This window comes from Tamandua tetradactyla, chromosome 20, assembly GCF_023851605.1.
Source record: "Tamandua tetradactyla isolate mTamTet1 chromosome 20, mTamTet1.pri, whole genome shotgun sequence".
Classification (NCBI taxonomy): domain Eukaryota; kingdom Metazoa; phylum Chordata; class Mammalia; order Pilosa; family Myrmecophagidae; genus Tamandua; species Tamandua tetradactyla.
In genome coordinates this window covers 29,439,890-29,461,169 of record NC_135346.1, presented here as the reverse complement: position 1 = coordinate 29,461,169, position 21,280 = coordinate 29,439,890, and the positions used below count along the sequence as shown (strand labels likewise).

The 21,280-nt window shown below is 41.1% G+C and overlaps 1 protein-coding gene across 3 annotated transcripts in view; it reads left to right on the top strand.

Moving 5' to 3' along the window:
- The first annotated feature begins 9,532 nt into the window (after positions 1-9,532).
- The window catches only part of HTR4 (5-hydroxytryptamine receptor 4), a 182,776-nt gene continuing 171,028 nt past the window's right edge, over positions 9,533-21,280 (top strand). The window contains exons 1-2 of one of the 3 annotated variants that reach the window (XM_077138072.1): positions 9,533-9,674; positions 12,612-12,717. The gene's annotated coding sequence lies outside the window, so the exon portion shown is untranslated. Of the gene's footprint in view, positions 9,675-12,611; positions 12,718-19,345; positions 19,388-21,280 lie in introns of those variants that run through there. The other 2 variants (XM_077138070.1, XM_077138071.1) reach the window with 2 other exon arrangements.

The following is a 21,280-nucleotide window of genomic DNA, read 5'->3' as shown; positions in this document are numbered from 1 at the left end:
GCCCCCACTCTGACTGGTGGTCCAGAGTGACGTTTTGGGTCCCCTGGAATTAATGTCACTTCTGAACCAGTGTCTAATAATCCCCGAAATATCTGATCATTTCCTTTTCCCCAATGCACAGTTACCCTGGTAAAAGGCCGTCGGTCTCCTTGGGGAAGACTTAGAGGAATGTCAACAGTATAAATTTGTGGCAGTGTAACAGGTTTCTCCCCCATAGGGACCTGGCCTCCCCTTCATTCAAGGGGCTCAGGGTCTGTAAACTGTTTCAAGTCTGGAAATTGGTTAAGGGGCCGTGACTCTGTGTTTTTGTAATTCAGGTTAGACTTCTGTTCCCTTGACCTAGAACTCTTTTGTTTATACAGCTCCAACAAGAATTTTGTAGATTGCCCTTCTATTGTATTTCTAGGCACCCCATGATTTACTAGCCAATGCCACAAATCTCTGCGTGTCATATAATTTTGATGCCTCCTTTGAGTTTGTTGTCTATTATAATACCCACGTCTACCCTGTCTTTGGTGATTAAGTGCTGCCACCTGGCTTCTGCCAACTCGGGATCCTGTCATCCCCATTGTGTTTAAGGATTCCAGCTCAGTGACAGCAGTTCCTACAGTAATATCTGACCTACAGAGAAGTGCAACCACAGAGCTCTTGAGGGATGATGGTGCTAGTCTCACAAATTTATTTCTCACTGTTCTGGTAAAAGGTGCATCCTCTGGACATTCCTGGGGTGTAAGAGCAGGCTTTGCATGATAAATCCACTCTAACATCCCAATCTCTCTAAGCCTCTGGATCCCCTCATCTACATTATACCAGGGCAGTTCTGGCATTTCAACCTCAGGTAATGTTGGCCACCTTTTGATCCATGTTTCAACCAACCACCCAAACAAGCTGTTAACACCTTTTCTAACTGCTCTAGCTATAACATTGAATGCAGAATCTCTGCTTAGTGGGCCCATATCAATAAATTCAGCCTGATCCAGCCTTATATTCCTCCCACCATTATCCCACACTCTTAAAATCCATTGCCACACATATTCCCCTGATTTCTGTCTATATAAATTGGAAAACTCACACAGTTCTTTTGGAGTATAACGTACCTCCTCATGTGTGATACTTTGTACCTCACCTTTAGGGGCCTGTTGGGACTTTAGTCTAGTTATAGGTCTAGAAGAAATGAGGGGTGGTGGGGGTGGGTCATGAAAAGAATTAGAAATATCTTCCAAGCCATTTGCTTCAGGGCTTTCATTTGCAGTTTCATCTGGTGAAACAGGATTAATAACTCTAGGGCTAATCCCTTCAGGAGGAGGTTGGGTGGCCAATTCCTCAAGGCAGGCTGGAGGTGGGGCGGCTATGTCCTCAGGGCAGACTATTACAGGGTTATCTAAAGAAGGCTCAGCATGGTCTAGGGTTTCAACCTCACCCCCAACATCATTATCAATCCATATGTCACCATCCCATTTTTCAGGGTCCCACTCCTTTCCAATCAATGCCCTCACTTTAACGGCAGACACCATGCAAGACTGAGATTTCAGTTTACGTTGTAAAGTTGCTACTCTAACAATAAGATTCTGAGTCTGATTTTCAGAGATCTCAAGTCTACGGCTACAGGAAATAAAATTTTCCTTCAGGATACTCATAGAAACCTCTACATCTTTCAGACGGCACTTAAGCTTCTTGTTTGAAGCCTTAAGCCCATCCCTTTCACCCTTTAATGTAGACAGTGTATCTAACAACAACCAACCAACATCTCTATAACTCTCATTTCTACAAAACTCTGTAAAGGTGTCAAAAACATTATCCCCCAGAGTCTGGCTTCGTACAAGCGAAGCATTAGGAGACTCGAATGATGATATTTTGACTATCTCCTTTGCCAACTCAGTCCATGGATTGGGAGTGTCATTCTGATTACGGGAATCAGAGTCCTTAGTGTCTCTGAGCCGAGTCAGAGTAGAAAACCATTCATAAAAACCCATTTTTAAGATTCTGTTCCTTAAGAACCACTCCCGGTACCAAGATGTATTAGTTAGGGTTCTCTAGAGAAACAGAATCAACAGGGAACACTTGCAAATATAAAATTTATGAAAGTGTCTCACGTGACCGTAGGAATGCAGAGTCCAAAATCCACAGGGCAGGCTGCGAAGCCGACGACTCCAATGGATGGCCTGAATGAACTCCACAGGAGAGGCTCACCAGCCAAAGCAGGAATACCACCTGTCTCCTCTGAGTCCTCCTTAAAAGGCTTCCCATGATTGGATTTAGCATCACTAATTGCAGAAGACACTCCCCTTTGGCTGATTACAAATGGAATCAGCTGTGGATGTAGCTGACGTGATCATGACCTAATCCTATGAAATGTCCTCATTGCAACAGACAGGCCAGCACTTGCCCAATCAGATGAACAGGTACCACAACTTGGCCAAGTTGACACCTGTCCCTAACCATGACAGTTGGTGAGGTTAATTTATCAGATTCCTATAATAAGTTTGTTAATAGTTTAAAAATACTAGGTGCTAAAACCTGAGCTCAGTACTTGTGTTCTTACCTTTTCCTGAAATGATTTGATGCTAAATTCTGAAGAGTGCATCATTTTTTTATTATAAGGGAAGTAGTAGGTTTACAAAAAAACATGCATGAAATACAGACTTCCTATATACCACCATCTTATCAATACCTTGCATTTGTGTGGTGTATTTGTTATAGTTAATTAAAACATTTTATAATAGTATATTAACTATAGGCCATCATTTACAAGAGTTCACTCTTTGTATTGTACAGTCCTGTGTTTCTTCTTTTTAAAATTTTTATTCTAATAACATATACAACCTAAAATTTCCTCTTCTAAACACATTCAGATATATAACACAGTGTTGTTAATTATGTTATAATTAATGCTAATTATGTTCATAATGTTTTGCTGCCAACGCCACCATCCATTATCAAAACTTTACAATTGACCCAAGAAGAAACTCTGGACAATTTAAGCATTAACTTTCCATTCTCTGCCTCCTAGTAACCTATGTTCTAGATTCTGACTGTATGAGTTTGCTTATTCTAATTATTTCCTATCAGTGATATCATACTATATTTATCCTTTTTTTGTCTGGCTTATTTCATCAGCATGATGCCTTCAAGGTTCATTCATGTTGTCTCATGTGTCAGAACTTCATCCCTTTTAACAACTGAATAATATTTCACTGCGTGTATATACCACATTTTGTTTATCCGTTTGTCAGTTGATAGACACAATGCTGTATGATCATCAGTGTGCAAATATATGTCTGATTCCCGCTTTCAATTCTTTTGGGTTTATATACCTAGTAATGGGATTGCCAGATCATATATAATTCCAAACTTGGATTTCTGAGGAACCTCCAAACTGTCTTCCACAGTTGCTGCACCATTTTACATTTCTGCCAGCAATGAATGAGTTTTCCTGTTTCTCCATATCCTCTCCAATACTTGTCATTTTCTGCTTTTTCTTAATAGTAGCTGCTATAGTGAGTGTGATTTGTGGTCTCATTGTGGTTTGATTTGCATTTCTGTAATTGCTAATGATGTTGAGCTTTTTTTTTCATGTACTTTGTAGTCATTTGTATATCCTATTTGGAGAAACATCTAAGTAATCTGCCCATTTTAAAATTAGTTTGTTTGCCTTTTTTTATTGTTGAGCTTCTTTTTATATTCTGGATATTAAAGGCTTGTCAAATATGATGTGGTTTCCAAATCTTTCCTCCCATCAAGTAGATTGTCTTTTCACTTTCATGATAAAGTCTTTGATGCACAAAAGTTTCTAATTTTGATGAGGTTCCATTTGTCTATTTTTTGTTGTTGCTTGTGCTTTGGGTGTAAAGTCTAAGAAACCATTGCCTAACACAAGATCTTGAAGATGATTCTCTATGTTTTTTTAAGGAGTTTTATAGTAGTCTTGGTTCTTATATTTGGATCTTTGATCTATTTTGAATTAATGTTGTAAATGGTGTGAGATAGGAGTCCTCTTTTGTATATGGATATCCAGTTTTCTTAGTACCATTTGTTGATGAGACCATTCTTTCCCAATTGAGCAGACTTGGCAGCCTCGTCAAAAATCAACTCATCATCAATGTGAACATCTATTTCTGAACTCTCAATTTGGTTCCATTGTTCTGTATATCTATCCTTGTGTCAGTATCGTGCTGTTTTGGCCACTATAGCTTTGTAATAAGTTTTAAAGTCAGAAAGTGTGAGTCCTCGCACTTCATTTTTTTTTTGCAAGATGGTTTTGACTGTTCAGGGCACCTTATACATCCAAGTAAATTTGATAATTGGCTTTTGCATTTCTGCAAAGTAAGATATTGGAATTTTGATTGGGATTTGTATTGAATCTAAATAATTTTGGGTAGAGTTGACATCTCAACAATATTTGGTCTTCCAATCCATAAGCATAGAATGTCTTTCCATTTATTCAGGTCTTCTTTGACTTCTTTTAGCAAAGATTTGTAGCTATCCACGTATAAGTCATTTATACCAGTGGTTAAATTTATTCCTAGGTAGTTGATTCTTAGTTGCAAATGTAATGCAATTTTTTTTCTTGATTTCTTCCTAAGATTGCTCATTATGAGTGTATAGAAACGCTACTGATTTTCCCAAGTTGATCTTGTACCCTGCCACTTTGCTGAATCCAATTATTAGTTCTCGTAGTTTGGCTGTAGATTTTTTGGGGACTATCTAAATATAAGATCATGTCCTCTGCAATAGTGAAGGTTTTATTTCTTCCTTTAGAATTTGGATGCCCTTTATTTCTTTTCCTTACCTAATTGTCCTGGCAAGAACTTCCAGTAAAATATTGAATAACAGTGGTTACAGTTGGCATCCTTGTCTTAGTCCAGATCTTAATGGGAAAGCTTTCAGTCTTTCACCATTAAATAGGATATTAGCTGTAGGTTTTTTCATATGTGCCCTTTATCATGTTGAGAAGGTTTCCTTCTATTCCTACATTTCTAAGTTTTTTTTGGCAAGACAGGAAGCTAGAGTTTGTCAAATGACTTTTCTGCATCAATTGAGATGATCATGTGTTTTTACTTGCTGTTCTGTCAATGTGGTGTATTATATTAATTGATTTTCTTATGTTGAACTACTCATTCATATGTATATAAATCCCATTTGATTATGGGGCTTAATTTTAAAAAAATTTTCAACTGGTATTTTGTTTTGGATTTTTGTATCTATATTCATAAAGGTATCAGTCTGTAATTTTCTTTTCTTATAGTATCTTATTTTTTTTTTTGGAGGGGTGTGTGTGTGTGTGTGTGTGTGTGTGTGTGTGTGTGTGTGTGTGTGCATGGTCCAGAAACCGAACTCAGATCTCCAGCAGGTAATTCTTGTGGTATCTTTAAATGGCTTTGGTATTAATGTGATGTTGGCCTCATAGAATGAGTTAGTGTTTCTCCTGCTTCAAATTTTTTGTTAGAGTTTGAGCAGGATTGGTATTAGTTCTTCTTGGAATGTTTGGTGAAATTCACCTGTGAAAACATCTGGCCCTGGACTTTTCTTTGTTAGGAGAGTTTTTGATGACCAATTCAATCTTTTTACTAGTTAATAGTCTGTTGAGATTTTCTATTTCTTCTTTAGTCAGTGTAGGTACTTTGTTTCTAAGAATTTGTTCAATCTAGGTTGTCTATTTTTTTTTTTTTTTAGCATGCTGGTGTTCACAGAATCCTCTAATGATCCTTTTCATTTCTGTGGGTTCAGCAGTAATGACCTTACTCTCATTTCTGATTTAATATATTGACATCTCTTCTCTAGACTGAAAGTTTGTCAATTTCATTTATCTTTTCAAAGAACCAACTTTTGGTTTTGTTAATGCTATCTATTTTTTCAGTTCTCTTGCTCACTATTTCTGCTCTAATCTTTGTAATATCTTTCCTTCTGTTTGCTTTGAGATTAGTTTGCTTTTCTTTTCTTGGTTCCTCTGGGTGTGTAGTTAGGTCTTTGATTTAAGCTTTTTCTTCTTTTTTAATGTAAGCATTTAGGACCATTAATTTCCCTCTTAGAACAGCTTTGTCCCACAATTTTTTATATGTTGTTCTCATTTTCATTCATCTCAAGGTTTTGACCAATTTCCTTTTTGATTTCTTCTTTGACACATTGATTGTTTCTAGAGCTGCTCTTTAAATTCCATATATTTGTGGATTTTCCAATTCCACACCTGTTATTCATTTCCAGTATGCTTCCATTATGGCTAGAAAAGATGCTTCATGTACTTTCAATCTTTTTATATATATTGAGACTTGTTTTGTGTGCCAACATGTGGTCTACCCTGGAGAGTGTCCCATGTGCATTTGAGAATAATGTACATTCTGCTATTTTGGGGTGCAATGTTCTGTGTATGTCTGTTAGGTTTAGTTCATTTATTATAAAAATAATTCAAGTTCTCTGTTTCCTAATTGATCTTCTAAGTAGTTCTATGTATTGATAAGAGTAGTTTATTGAAGTTTCCAACTATTATTTTAGAGGTGTCTATTTCACACTTTAGCCAGTTTTTGCCTTGTATATTTTGGGACATTGTGGTTAGGTGCATAAATATTTGTAATTGTTATATCTTCTTGATGAATTGACCGTTTTATTAATATACAGTGCCGTTCTCTGTCTCTTACAACAGCTTTTGACTTAATTTTCTGATATGAGTAGAGCCACCCCATCTTTTATTGGTAACTATTTGCATGATTTCTTTTTTCCATCCTTTCATTTTCGACCTGTTTGTGTCCTTGGGTCTAAGGTGAGTATCTTGTAAACAACATGCCGTTAAATCATGCTTTTTAAATCCATTCTACCAACCTGTGTCTTTTGATTGGGAATTTTAATGCCCCCAAATTTTAATATTTACTTCACCCATTTTTCCCTTTTGCTTTTATATGTCTTTTTTTTTTAAAATCTCTTTTCCTTTATTGCAACCTCCTTTTCTGTATAATTGAACTTTGGTTATGTATCTGACATCCCTTTCTCATTTCTGTTTCTATATACTTTTAAAATATTTTCCTTGTGGTTACCTTGTAGTTTTGTATTACACAACCTACATTTCTAATCTACTAACTTGAAAACTTAGCTTCAGTAGCTCACACATCATCTCCTCCCATAGCCCTCTGTTTACTCTCTTTGTGTTGTTTTTCCCCACATTGCTTCTTTATATTTTGAGAGTCCATTATCACGAAGTATGGCTTTTTCTTGCTCAATTGTATTATGACTCTTGTAGGGATTTAAAAGTGGCATTATACATTGGAGATACAGTAATATTAGGTTTTGCATTTGCCTTTTTAGATACTTTTACTGAAGATCTTCACTTTCTCCCACAATTCCCAAGCCACTCTCTTGTCTTTTCCTGTCCAATTGAATAAATTCCTTTAGGAACTCTTGTAGGGCAGGTCTTTTGTCGAAAAAATCAGTTTCTGTTTGTGAAATATTTTAAACTCTCTCTCATTTTTGAAGGACAATTTTGCTGGATAAACACTTTCCTGGCAGTTTTTCTTTCAGAACCATAAATACAACATACTACTGCCTTCTCACCTCCATGGTTTCTGATGAGAAATTGGCACTTAGTATTATTGAGGATCCCTTGAATGTGATGAATTGCTTTTCTGTTGCTGTTTTCAGAATTCTATCTTTGGCGTTTGGCATTCTTATTAGTATGTATCTTACAGTAGGTCTATTAGGGTTTATCCTATCAGGTGTATGTTGAACTTCTTGGACATATATATTTATGTCTTTATTAAGAGTTGGGAAATTTTGGGCCATAATTTTCTCAAATATTCTTTCTGACCCTTTTCCCTTCTCTTCTCCCTTTGGGACTTACACGATGCTTTTGTTTGTAAACTTCATGCTGTTACTCAAGTTCCTGAGGCACTGCTCAACTCTTTTCTACGCTCTATCTGTTCTTCTGACTGTATGAGTTTGATTGTACTGTCTTCTAGTTCACTGACTCCTTTTACCTTTTCAGATCTGCTGTTGTGTGCCTCTAGTGTATTTTTAATTTCCATTATTGTGTTTTGCATAATTTTTTATGGTTATTTTTAAACTTTCTAATTTTTCTTTTGCTTATACATTATCCTTTTAATATACTTCAGCTTTATGTCCATATTTAGTTTATTTCTATCCATATTTTCCTTCAGCCCCTTGAACTGATTTAGGAAATTTGTCTGAAGTTCTTTGATCAGTTGTTCCAAAATCTGTATCTCCTCTGAAATTCTTATTTGTTCCTTTGACTGAGCCATTTATTTCTGTTTCTTAGTATGGCTTTTAATTGTTCGCTGATGTCTGGGCATCTGATTATTTTTCTTTGTTAACTCTGAAGGTTAGTTTCTCTCTCTCACCTAGGGTTTTATTGTAGATTGGCTAGGTGATAAGGCTCTTCTTGGGCATTTAGCCCAGCTCATACTGGGCCTTTAGAGTAGTCTGATTTTCTCAGTTTCTTTTACACCTGATTCTTGCCCTGGGTAGAAGGACAACTTTTAAGTTTGCCAATTTATGGGCAATTGTTTAACTTCCAGGAGAAAGCTTCCTTTCTTCTGTTTCTTCTTTGGGTATCCTGATCTGTTCGGTTTGTGTGCATAAATTTCTTCTCAGCTTCTGTGATGGTTTAACTTCTCTCCGTCACTCGGCACCCACCTTTACATTAAACTTTTCTTTTCTTGGAACTATCCTGCCCTATAGCAGTCAGTTTTCTCTTTCTCACTCTCTTTTTTTTTTTCTGTGAGGCTTTTCTGTCTCTGGTAACTTCCCATTCGAGTACCCTGGGTCAACGTTCAAAACATCTTGTTTACTTCGTTTAGGTGATCCGGCAATCAAAGACTGGTTGGCTGTGGGCACCTCTTGCCAAAAGTTCTGCAGTGATCACTTTTATTTCCTGGAGGCCTTTTTTTATGCATGTGCTCACCAGCCTCTTGGGTTCAGCCCTGAGTCTCTTTAGACTTGGGTCCCTGTGTCTGGATATGCTGGGAGTGGCTCCTGTCTGCACCTACAGCAGGAAGTCCCCAAGTCCTCCTGCTGCTGCTGTGTGACTCATAAGCTGGGAGGGACACAGTGAGGGAAAGGAACCAGGACTGGCCAGTCTGGCTGTAGACCTCCTGCTTTGTTGTGCTGTTGCTTTTATTTTCTTTTTCTTTGTCTTTCTTTGATTCAGCATTTGTAATGTCCTTCCCCAGTCACTATTATCCTCCAGAGTTCCAAGCAAGTGGGATTTCTCCTTTTATTGTTTCTGAGGGGAGACTTTTCCAGAGGATGTCTTAAGTCTCCATGTTGGTGACGTCTGTGCTTTGTTTTTAGAAAGCTAATGATCCAACTCATGTCAAAGGTGTTTCTTTGAATTTATATTCTAATTTTGGGAATTTATTATATTTACTGGTGCAGTCATGAGAGACTCTATTGACATCAACCTTGTACCTTCTTTCATTTTCCCTCTTCAGGGTACTTTATGACCCTATCTGCCTTTGGTATCAGAAAGATACTGGAAGTTGTAAAACTCACACAAAGCTGGGCTTTGTTATCACCTGAGTGTGCGAAGGGCAGTAGCCCTGACTGTGGGCTGCCTCTTGCATGCTCCTCTGTTTCCTCCACGCCACTTATCCAGACCCATCCCGGAATAGAGAATGGAAGAAGATGGAACAAAACCAGACTGCCTCAGGTCCAGCTGCCCACATGTGGAGGTGAGTTACCGTGTTCCTCTGGACTGCATTATTTGTGGTCTGCACTCTGTGCTTCAGGTGGATTTTCCCTTAGACCACATCTGCTGCTCTAAGGGAGGCTGAAGAGTCACCATTTATTTGCAAGCAGTGCAACCCCTGAAAGAAATTGGGATTTTACAACCCATGAGAAAAGAAGAAGCAGAGTTTTAGGTAGGCAAAAAGAAAATGTATTGCTTTATATCACCAAACAGTTCAAGGTTTGAATGTAAAGCTTTATACTACCAGTTTGAGGTTTTTTTATGACTTCAGGTATAGTTTGATCTAGAAGATTACAATATCACTAGGACTTTGGTTCCAGTTCTCAGAGATTCCCTGACTTCAACCTCCTTGTGTGCTGTTTTTATCCCTAGACTGGCTCGATGTAAGACAGTAGAGATAGCTGTAGCACTTCATGCTATAGCATCCTTATACCCCACTGACCAGAGAAGGACAGATGCATACTTTCTGAAATCTCTCACAGGAGAGCAAGAATATTTCCTTTCCAAACTCCCCTAGAAATCAGGCAACTTGCTTATGCTTGAACCAATCATTATGAGACTTAATGGAACGGCCATCTGGATTTAAGCCAATGAGGTTCTCCTGGGGACTCTAGTGGGCTTAGCTTCCCTAAAACACCAGTAAGTGGCAATGGGGAGATATGACTACCAGACATGAAAGCTGCAACACAGTTGCCTAGAGGAAACTAGTGTCTACCACAGCTTATTCTGGAAATTACCTCCTTTCCTCCATGCAATAAGCTTGCACAGCTATTTCTTGCTTCTTGACCTCTCAGTATAGTTCTATAAAATCCTGTTTCTTTTCTGGTCACCTCTACAACTTCAAACAGATCATTTAAACCTTTATTGCTCACTTAATTAACCATAGCAAATGGACATATCTTGGCTCCATTTTGTATAGATGAGATATTAAATGTCCATCCTTTCATTTTTCATACCTCCCCACTTCTACATCCCAAACTTTGTTGGTTTGTTGACATTGGGATGGGTAAATATGCATTCTGTTCTGTTACTCCAGTTAAGTCTTTCTTAAATGTCCATAGATTGGTTTTAAAAGCTTAAAACCAGAACACAGCTTTGAAATAATTACGGCATTGTAAATATTGTTCCTCAAATCCAAATAATATGCTTATATTATTACCTCCTTTATAGGTGGTCCAAAACACAAGTCAGCACCACAAGTTCAAACACCATCAAATGTCGTTAACATTTTTGTACATTTTCAAAATCTTAGTTAAACTGATCAGTTCCTTTTTTCCTCTAGACACCTCTCTTTTATGGTCGTCTAGCTCAAACCAGACTAGGTGTTCCTTAGCCCAGGTGCACGGATAGCTTGCATCCAAGAGGTTGCGCTGGAACTCTGAATGATTTCTGGGCTGGAATGCCAAATTTGGAAGTTGTTAGTATACAAATGATAATTAAAGCTAGGACTGTGGCTGAAATAGTACTGGTGACTGTAGAACGTGAAAGAAGAGGGAGGGTTTCAATATTTCAACGTTAGCTTGAGTAGGATCTGGCAAAGGAGATTGAGACTTTCAAACATTAGCATCAGAGCATTGCTGAGCTGGGGGAGTAGGAGAAGCGCTGCTGTTGAACTATGCACCTGAAACAAAGTTCAGCCTTCCTGGCAGAGGGCCCCCAGTCTGTGCTTTTTTACCTTTAATGCTAAACAGCTCCAGATGTTGAAGAAGTCTTACACTGAGCTGAATGCTATTTCTCTAAAATATCCTGGTCCTTGTTTCCTTTTTCTCATGTATCAGAAATCGAAACTGATTGTATTATTTTCCTTTGAATAAACAGCTCTCCAAATAGTGCAAGAGAATTAAATGTTCAATACATGTAATGTAATCAAACATTAATGTTCTTTTTGCATTATTGTTGATATTGTTATGGTCTTTATTTCCTGGTTGCTCTTAGTAAAGGCTTTAAAGTCAGATGGGCTGAATTCTAATCTTGGGGCTGCTATACCATTTCTAGCTACACCATTTCAATATTAAGCTCTTTAATCATTTTCTGCTTTGAATCTTTTTCATTTGAAAAATGTCAATAGTGATAGCACTTCCTCCATAGGGCTGCTTTGAGGTTCCATTGAGATAATGCATACAAATTTTCTTAGCCTAAAAACCAGCAAGTAGTATGTGCTCAATAAATGCTTGTTATGTAATAACATAATTAAAAAAAACAATAAATGCCATGTGTTCCATTTGCCACCTCTGCTTACCTTTTCTAACTCTACAATTTGTGTAGAGATGATCTGCATCTAGTTTTGTCTCCCTCAGTGGGTTCTGTGTGTCACATCATATTCATTATATCCCTCTTCCAGGGCCAAGCACAGTGGGAGGGAAAGTTACTATATGTTCGTGGAATGGAGATTTGCCAACTCTTTAACTACCCAGGCTGCCCTTCTATAAACATGAAATCATAGTTTCAATCACTCATTAACCATCCTATTACCAAGTGCACACTTATTATCTGTAGGGGATCCCAAGCACATGCGTTGCATGTACCCAGAATCCAAATCTTCCAGCCACCTTCACCTTGCGCCTCTGTGTTCCGACTGCCTCCATCCCCACAGTGCTTCCTGGAGATGGTCACGTTGCTGCCACTCACCATGAGACCACCAGTGGCTGTGCCACGGCATCTGGCTGCAAAGGACCCAATGTTCCATCTCTCCAGTCCCAGGACAGTGCCTCCTCTCTGAACCTGAGCCTTGCGTCATTGCTTGGGCCCTGAGCACAGCTATCTTGTCTTGTGCTTAGTCTCCCACAAAACCCTTTTGAACGCCCCTAGAAGTTTCTGCTTCTAACCCCAGCTCTCTGTAGAAGGCTCAGACTAGTCCAATCAGTCTTGTGGGCCAGAGGCCATCCCGTATCTGACCACTTTTCTCTTCTTTCCACTGCAGCCCCTGCACTCATCACGGCTTCACCTCCTAGACCCCAAATACAAGCATCCAGATTTATGAATGGGATGAAGCAATACGGGGCGAGGGGATGAGCAGCGGGGAGGAGGTAGGGATTTGTTGCTTATTTCAGTCAAAGCCAGTCAAAATGCTCTATCGAATACGTTACTTAAAATTTATCCCCCAATACACCCGTCCATGTCAAAATCCAGTTTTGCTTTGGGGTGAGGGGAACTGTTCTGTATCCTGAATGTTGTGGTGGTTGTGTCACTCTATAAACTTGTCAAAACTCACAAAAGAAGAATAAACTGTACACCAGAAAAAGTGAATTTTACTATATGTAAATTTTAAAGTGAATTTTACAATTTAAGTGACACCATGTTTTTGCCTGGCAGGCCACATTGGTGACACTGATTTGGCTGTTACTGCCTGGAAACGCTGACTTGGAAGACTTTATTATTTGGGTTTCCTTCCCGAAAGTCTCAATATTCATTTATTTGACTTTTATTGATAATAAAACACGAATTAGTCAACTGCCTTTTCAAACTTAGATAGATTAAACCAAACAGTATCAGTAGGACTAGAGGACAAAGAACAGCCAAGCACAAAAAAGGTGCACGCAGCCTCTTATCTCTGCCGCGATAACTGGGCTCTGCCGCCCTTTATCTGCCTCTATTCTCCGCTGCTTTAGGCAGTTGGCTTTCCAGTGTTTAAACAGTAGGTTAATACTGAATAGTAAGTTACTAAGAACACCATATCTTGAGTTTATGTAGTCTAATATTCTCCTTCTCAATCCTGTTATTTCCTTTTGGAATACACTGACTTCTGGCAGCTTTCTCTAGTTGGAGGCAGCCTGAGCCTCTCTCCTCCAGCCCCTCATCCATTTACCACTTACACACACATGATGTCACTGTGTCTTGAAAAAGTGACACAGTGCTCCATTTCACAACCCCTCTTGCACTCAAGTCTGTTTTTTCAGGAGCCACCTTCTCTCCTAGAAATGAACGATCGTTCTTTCATCCATGAGGAGGTGGGTTCTTTGACCTTCATGGGTCCTTGGTTTCCAGACAACTCACATGCCATGGAGAACGCAGATGCTTCTGAATGCAAATCTTATGGTTTGTTTTTTCATATTTCCATCCATTCAACTCTTACAAAATGAGTGTTCACTCCAAGCTGGGTTCCACATTAAGTGCATGGCATTGTACCTCTAGCAGCTTGTTTCAGAGACTAAGCGAGTCAAAACTGCATCAACGAAAAAGTTACAGACTGAATAAGGGATATATGGGAGAGAAAGAGTGCTAAGACATAAAATAATGGAGGCAGCCCCCAAGTGGTTAAGGGGAAACCTCTTGGTAAAGGAGATAGTTATGGTGAACTAGAGGCGAAAGCAATTCAGGTCTAGGAAATAGTAAATGCAAAGGGCCTGTGGCTAGAAAGATCCGGGTACAAACAACACCTAAACCCCAGTGGTTTAACCTCTCCCAGTGGCTTTAGGTGTGGCCAGAGCCACTGCCACAGAGAATGCTGTGAGCTGGGTGGGAGAGGACGTAGGAGCCAGAACATGAGCTCTCTAGAGGCCAAGGTAAGGAGTCTGGACAAAGAGACATGTCCATGTGGTCTGGTTTGGGTTTGGCGGAGTGGGAGAAAATCAGACACATAGCAAAATAAGAATAAACAAGGCCTTCTGTGGAGAGAAGATTTGACCCTTACAAACAACAAATTGCAAAGGTTTCTCCATTTGCAACTTTACTTGGAGGAGGTTTTGCTAGAAGATGTTCGTTCCTGACATAGAGTGAGTATCTGTGAGGTAAACTGAGGATGTCTGTGAATAACCTGTGTGCCCACGGATAAGTCAGTGTCTTGTTCTGGAGTCTTATTTATTCTGTGGACTTTATTAAAATAAAGCTAGCTTTATTATAGGAAAGGAACTTACACTTTGGCTTCCTTTTTTTGCAACTGCATTAAAAGTCCCACTGTTTAAAAAGATTTTGCTCTTAAGTGGGTAGAAGGCATGTAAGTTTCAAATTTGTGAGTTCAAGAGAAGCATTTATTTATCTCAGCAATTTAGGTATGGATTTTCATTTCCATCTTCTTTGTTACTTCCTCTTTGTTCTCTGTCTTCTTTCTCTTCTACTTCCACCTCCCCAAACCTACACACATGCACACACACACACACACATAGATACACACACACACATGCACAAGACTCTATTCTGTGGCTAAAGCACCCAAAATATAAGAAGCTCATAATAAGCATTGGGACTTTTAGATAACCCTTATGATGTGGTGCTGATAATACACTTCAGTCCATTTGGCAGGCTATTATGTAGTTAAGCACATAGTAGGGTGCTTGCACTTGTTGAACAAAGTGTAGACAACCAAAACAGAAAAATATTTGTTTCAGCAGACTAGAAGAAATCAGCCATAGAAAACCTTAGCATGATCAGGTTTGTAAAGGAACTAACTGAATCGGAGCCTTCATGTCATCTGAGTGGTTATTTCTGGTTCAGCATCCTGAGGGGTCCTGGAGAGTTATTGACAGAGAAGCTGACCCTTGGAGCCCTAGAAGCATAAGGCTTAGCCCGCTGCAGGGTCTAGGAGAGGACAGTCATCATCTTTAGGCCGCCAGCTTCCATTTTACTCTCCTAACAGCACCCTAATTTACCCATGAACTAAAATCTTTTCCCATTATGTGATCTTGGTGGAGAGAGTAGATTCTCTCTTTTCTCAGCCTCTGATTCAAAATGAGGAGAGGGCACAAAGCTAACCTTGGGTGGAGACCATTCACAGCGTCAGGGGTCACGGTATGGAATCCTGTTGGGGTCTTGAACATTCTCCTCTTCAGTTCTCTGATGTTCTCTTGGTGCCTGCTTCTCTCCAAGCCTGGTTCCTTAACCTCACATTGCTTCTATGAGCTCCTAAATATCATTCAAATACTTTCCATTTTGCTTATGTTAGTGACAGTCCATTTCTGTTCCTTGCTACTAAAGATTTTAATTGAGATACTCCTAGAGTAAATGAATTAATGGAGTGAAGATAAGTCCAGGTCATATTTCAGACCTTCTGTGAATCTTCCTTTTTGTGTCATCATCAAAATACTGAACCTCTGATGAGTCTTCTTTGGAACTTGAGAAAATACTGAAGTTTAATTTAATTCTCCTTTTGGAGGCAAGGGTTTATATATATATATATATAGATATATATTACTGAAACTGACTTTTAAAGACATATGTTTATTGTATGACAGAAAATACAGTAAGCATAAGAAATAATATAAACGTATTCACCTAGAAATAAACAAAAAGTTATCATTTGGCATAGATCCTATCATAATATTTTTATGTGCGTGTTTATATATATATGTATATACATCTACACATGCATATATATATATATATATATATATAATTTTTTCCATTAGGGATCACATTCAACAATAAATTATAAACATATTTCTACTTAATAAATGCCAGTTGACAAAATAATTTTTAACACCTGAATCCTATTAGATATTTGGGTTGTCTTCAATTATTCACTCATAAAAGTTCCTGCAATTAATATTCTCATAGGTAAACCTTTGTGTATATATGCTTATTATCTTTAGGATACATTTTGAGAAGTAGAATTGCTAAGCCAAAGAGTTTTACACGTTTGTAATGCTTTTACATTACAACAATAGCCCTTTTTAAATAAAGCTATTAAAAAAAGCTTTTTTTGTTTATTGTGGGACTCTACTTCAGAAAAGAAAAAAAACTTTAGTCCATAGTTCAAGCTATGAATCAAAGCAGCCCCACTTAAAACCACATTGCATTAACTAAGGTGCATCAATTGACCAGCCCATTAAATAGAGACAAGTGGTGCAAGAATTTACTAACAGCCCTTTCTGCTCAACCCAACCGGACACTACAGTTGTTCTCTTTGTCCATTTAATAACAAATATTTACTGAGTCCTCCTGTGCGCCTACTGTGGTTCTAGGGGCTGAGACATAGCAAGGGGGCTGAGGGAGCGCCATCCAGGACCATAAATAACACAACGTGGGACACCTGCTATGATAGAGGTTATGAGTACTGCGATTAGGGAGCTGAGAGCCAGGAGCAATTCCAAAATGTGCATTTAAATTCCTCTCTTCCCTCTTGTTCCCTTCTCTCTCATTAATAGCCCCCATTTAAAATGGGTGGATTATTAGATATACTTTGAGAAAACAAAGCATTCTGGGGAACAGAATAAGAGAGAGATCAGGCACCACTCCATGGAGTCATCGAGCATGGAAGGATGCTAAGATTGACAATGCTGGAAGAGGGCATTCTGGAGGAGAGGATATTGTGAACCCTGTCACAGAAGAGAGGAAAAGGGAATGCATTCATTGGAACATGAGTTTGGATAGCACAAGATGGCTGAAAGAAAAGTAGAGGTAACTTGGATTGCTGTTTATAATAACATGAGGCATTCGCATGTATTTCCATAGTAAAAGAGAGGCACTGTGTAAGTTTTCTATAGCTGTTATAGCAAACTACTGCAGCGGCTTAAAGCAACACAAATTCGTTTATCTTACAATTCTATAGAGCAAAAGTCTGATTTGGGTTTCACTGAGCTAAAATCAAGCTGTAGTTAGGGGCACATTCCTTTCTGGAGGCTTGGGGTGGCGGGGGGGGGGGCAGGGATCATTTCCTTCCCTTTCCCAGCTTCTAGACACTGTTGCAATCCTTTGTTTATGGCCCTCTCCCTCCGTGCTCAAAGCCAGCAACGACTGATAGAGTCACTCTCAAATCACATCACTCTGGCCACCTCTTCTGTCTCCATCTTCCACTTTTAAGAAGCCTTGTAATTCTATCAGGCTTCTTCATATAATCCAGGATTACCTCCCTGACTTTCAAGTCTTTCATTTACTCAACCTGCAAAGTCCTTTTTGCCATGTAAAGCACTATATTCAAAGGTTCCGGGGATTTGGACATGGACTTTCTTGGAGGCCATTTTTTCTACTTTCCACAGAAGATACGTGTTTTTGACAGTAAGGGGATCTGCTTGAGGAACAGCTGGCTGACATCTGTAAGGAAGGTGGATTTGAGGAACAGAGACTAGTGAGATCCTTTGGATGATATCAGAAAAATATCTGATTAGGCCCAGTGGGAAGAAGAAGGAAGGGACAGATGCAAGCGGCAGAGTGGGGACAGACTCCTTAGGAGTTAGCACGTAGCGGAGAGGAGAGTGTAGGGAAGGGAATATGGAGATGAAGTTGTCAGAGATGATTCAGGCTTTGAGCTCCCATATGTGGCAAGATAATGTCGTTGTGGTTGGTTTAGGGAAATAGGATAGGGATAAATTAAAGTTTGGATTTCATTATTATTAGAGAAATAACACACAGCTACTCCACTTTTACCATTTGAATGGGGGGTATAAGATGAATAGAGATACAAGACACCGCATGTCAGGGAGAGAAGAAGTGAGTGGGAATGGCTGAGGGTGGGAGATGCTGAGACACAAATTAGGCACAAAGAAGGTAAAGGTGAGATCCATGGACCTGGGAGAGACTGAAATGAGAAGAGAAAGAAAGGAAAGAGAAAAAATGTAAGAGTGAGATGGGGAAGAAATATGGACTATGAGAAAGAGAGATAAGGCAAAAGAAAGGGAAATGAAAGACGGGAATTTCAAAAGAAAGAGAAACAGAGAAGAACAAGCTCAGCATTTTTTCTATGAGTAGGTTGGTCAATTAAAATTTCCATTTCACTTGGTTGTACTCACAAGTGTGAGTTAACAATTTTTAAGATTGTCTTGGAAGATTTATTTGCTTTTGGAGGTCAATCACTGTCCACAGCTTTTCAGTCTGTTTTGTCAAACTTCCAGACAATCTCCATATTTCTTGAGGGGGTGAATTTTTGCCCAGTAGGTCCTTTGGCCCCCTCACCTGTTTCACTGAAGAAAGGCTCCGTTCTCTTCTACTCTAACCAAAGTGGCTTGTTTGATTCTGGAGTTCGTTTGTCTCTGGAATTTGAGGCTTCTGCCTGATGTATGGGGAAAAATGTTGTTCGTCATGTCACAGTTGTCCACATATATTACAACTCCTAAAGTGACACACAGGCACAAGTTCCCGTATGCCTCAACACAGCTATGAGTTTACGGTTCCCATTTTACAGATGGAAGCGCTGAGGCTTGGCTGCAGTGTAATGGCATGCTCAAGGTCAAAACGGAACAGATAACTTCCGGATCAGGTAGCAGAGAGAGAGGGACTAACAAACACTGGCAGGTTTACCTAGGAAGTCTTCAGGCAAATGAAACACTGCCTCCGGAAAGCTTGGGAGCCTTACATCTGAGGTGTTGTTAAACTCACAATGAACCCTGTTTCCAAACTAATCCTGTCCTGGCAGAGTTTAGAGGCATGGGAAGGAAGTAAGCTATACAGGGGCAGGGTTTCTCCCTACGAGCGATTTCTTGTTTATTATCTTTCCATGGAGAAAGTGGCTAGTCGGCGAGGTTAAGCAACTGCCGAAGGTCACGCAGGAACCGAAGTGAGCCCGGGACGCGCCCCTCGCCTCCATCCGCGGGGCAGGGCTGGGTCCTGGGAAGGCGCGTGCTGGCCAGCCCGGAGGGGACAAGGACCCTCCTGCACGCCCCGCCCCTGCGCCCACTGCCCGTGCGTCGGCCCCGCCGACCGAGTCCCCGCAGTCCCCGGCGCCCGGTGGGGGCGGCAGCGGACCGGGCAGTGGGGCCGCCGGGGCTGGGGCTGTAGAACCCGCGGAGCTGCTCGGCCGGGGAGGAGGACGATGCACGGCGCGCCCAGGTGAGCGGGGCTGGGGTGCTGCGGCGCTCGGGCTCCCGGCCCGCGCCTCGCATCCGCGGGTCCCCCCAGCGCGGGGGCTGGAGCCGGCACCCGAGGGGGCGGCGGCGAGGGTGCAGGCAGCCGCTGGGAGCGCGGCGACGGCGGCGGCGGCAGAAGCTCGGCTCAGCGGCTCGGGGTGGCTGCTCCAGGCTGCCAGGGCGCCTTGCTCCCTCGCCTCGGGTAGGTGCGGCAGCTGCGCCCGGGCTTAGGGCCCCGAGAGCCCACGTGTGCAGGTGGGGACGCGGCGGGGACTGGGCGGCATGCGGGACTGGGGGTTTGGGAGCCTAGCACTCGGGAGAGCCGGCTTTGCCGCAGGGATGAGTGGCGTGGGGGCTCCGGGCGTAGAGGGCAGGGGGTGGCTGGTTGTATGCAACGGGCTCCGGCGTGGACCGCTGTAGGGCTAGGGCCAGCGACCTGCGCTTGGATATGTAAGTATTTGTGAAACTGGGTATATATTCATTGACTATATGGTGTTGTGTGTGTAAAGTGAGAGAGAGTGTGTGTGTGTATGAGAGAGAATGAGGATAAGGTAGGGTGTATATCTATAACAGTGTGTAACCAGGTGGAACTATATGGATGGATGGTTGTGAATGTGGGACAGAGAGTATGCTGTGTGTCCGTGTGTGTGTGCGCGAGACAAGGCATATGTGTCATAAATGTGCAGCTGGCTGTGTGTGTGAGTGTGTGGGGGCACACTGCGCTGCATGAGCCATTCGCAGTCACTTGCCAGTACTAGCGCCCTGCAGTTGCCTTTCACAGGCTCCTGATCCATCGCTCCTCGGCTTGCTGCCCCATCTGTGGCACGCTGCCATCAGCTCCCTTCAAAAGAAGTAGCTGTTGGTACAAGGAGGTGGTGGCCAGCAGAGGTGAAGAAGCTATGAGTATGAGTTCCTCTTCCTAGAGTTCAGTGTTGAGAGAAAAGATTGGCTTGATTTCCCTTTTGGTCCATGAAAATGAGCTAAAAATATTTCTTAGGGTACAGGTTGGGCATGAACCAAAGGTAGCTTTTGATGGAAGGTACTGATGCAAGTTTGCCCTCCCCAACTTGCTGCTACTGGGATGGACTTCGCAGGTTGTAAAGCTGCCGGTGACCCTCGGGACAATGGATGGGGCTTCCCTTGTCCCCCGAGTGGAACTTCAGCAGCATTGACCACTACCGAGGGAGGAGAAGTTATTGCGTTGCTGTTAGTGAGCTCTCATGGTGAAGGGAAAGGACGCTGGTGATGGATGTGGTGCAGGAAAGCTGGAAAAAGTCAGTACGGGGGAAAAGACCCCAGGAAGTCTGAGGAGCAGCTCTAATTTAGGAAATGATGATTGTGGAAAAATTAGTAAAAATTGAACAGGTTTTGCAACATTCTCAAGTAATTTTTAAATCTCTGTTATATTTGGATTGTTCCCTCGCCCAAGGGAAATATCTTTATTACAATTATTAATATATAGTCCAGTGATAGCTGTTATTTGAACTCCAAGAGAATGGTAGCACATCAGAGCTAGCAGGACCTTCAGCAGTGCTCAGCTCAGCCCTGCGGTGCAGAGAACCGTTGTGCCCTGCCTCCTATCGGACATCTGGATTTCGCTCCTGATGCTGCTCCCTCCAGCAGTTTCATGACCAAATTCAAATCTGTTTTCTTCAACCCGTGTTCTTGCAGACCTCCTCGATAGGGTTCATGGCGTCATCTCCTTCCCAGCTTCACAGACTAAGGGCAGCACCTGAAACCCAGCACACACACACACACACACACACACACACACACACACACACACACACACACTGTGATCCCAAACCACCTCCACAACCACCACCATTCCTCTGAGTCTCCCAGACTGGAAAGTGAAGTCACTTTCTAATCCCTC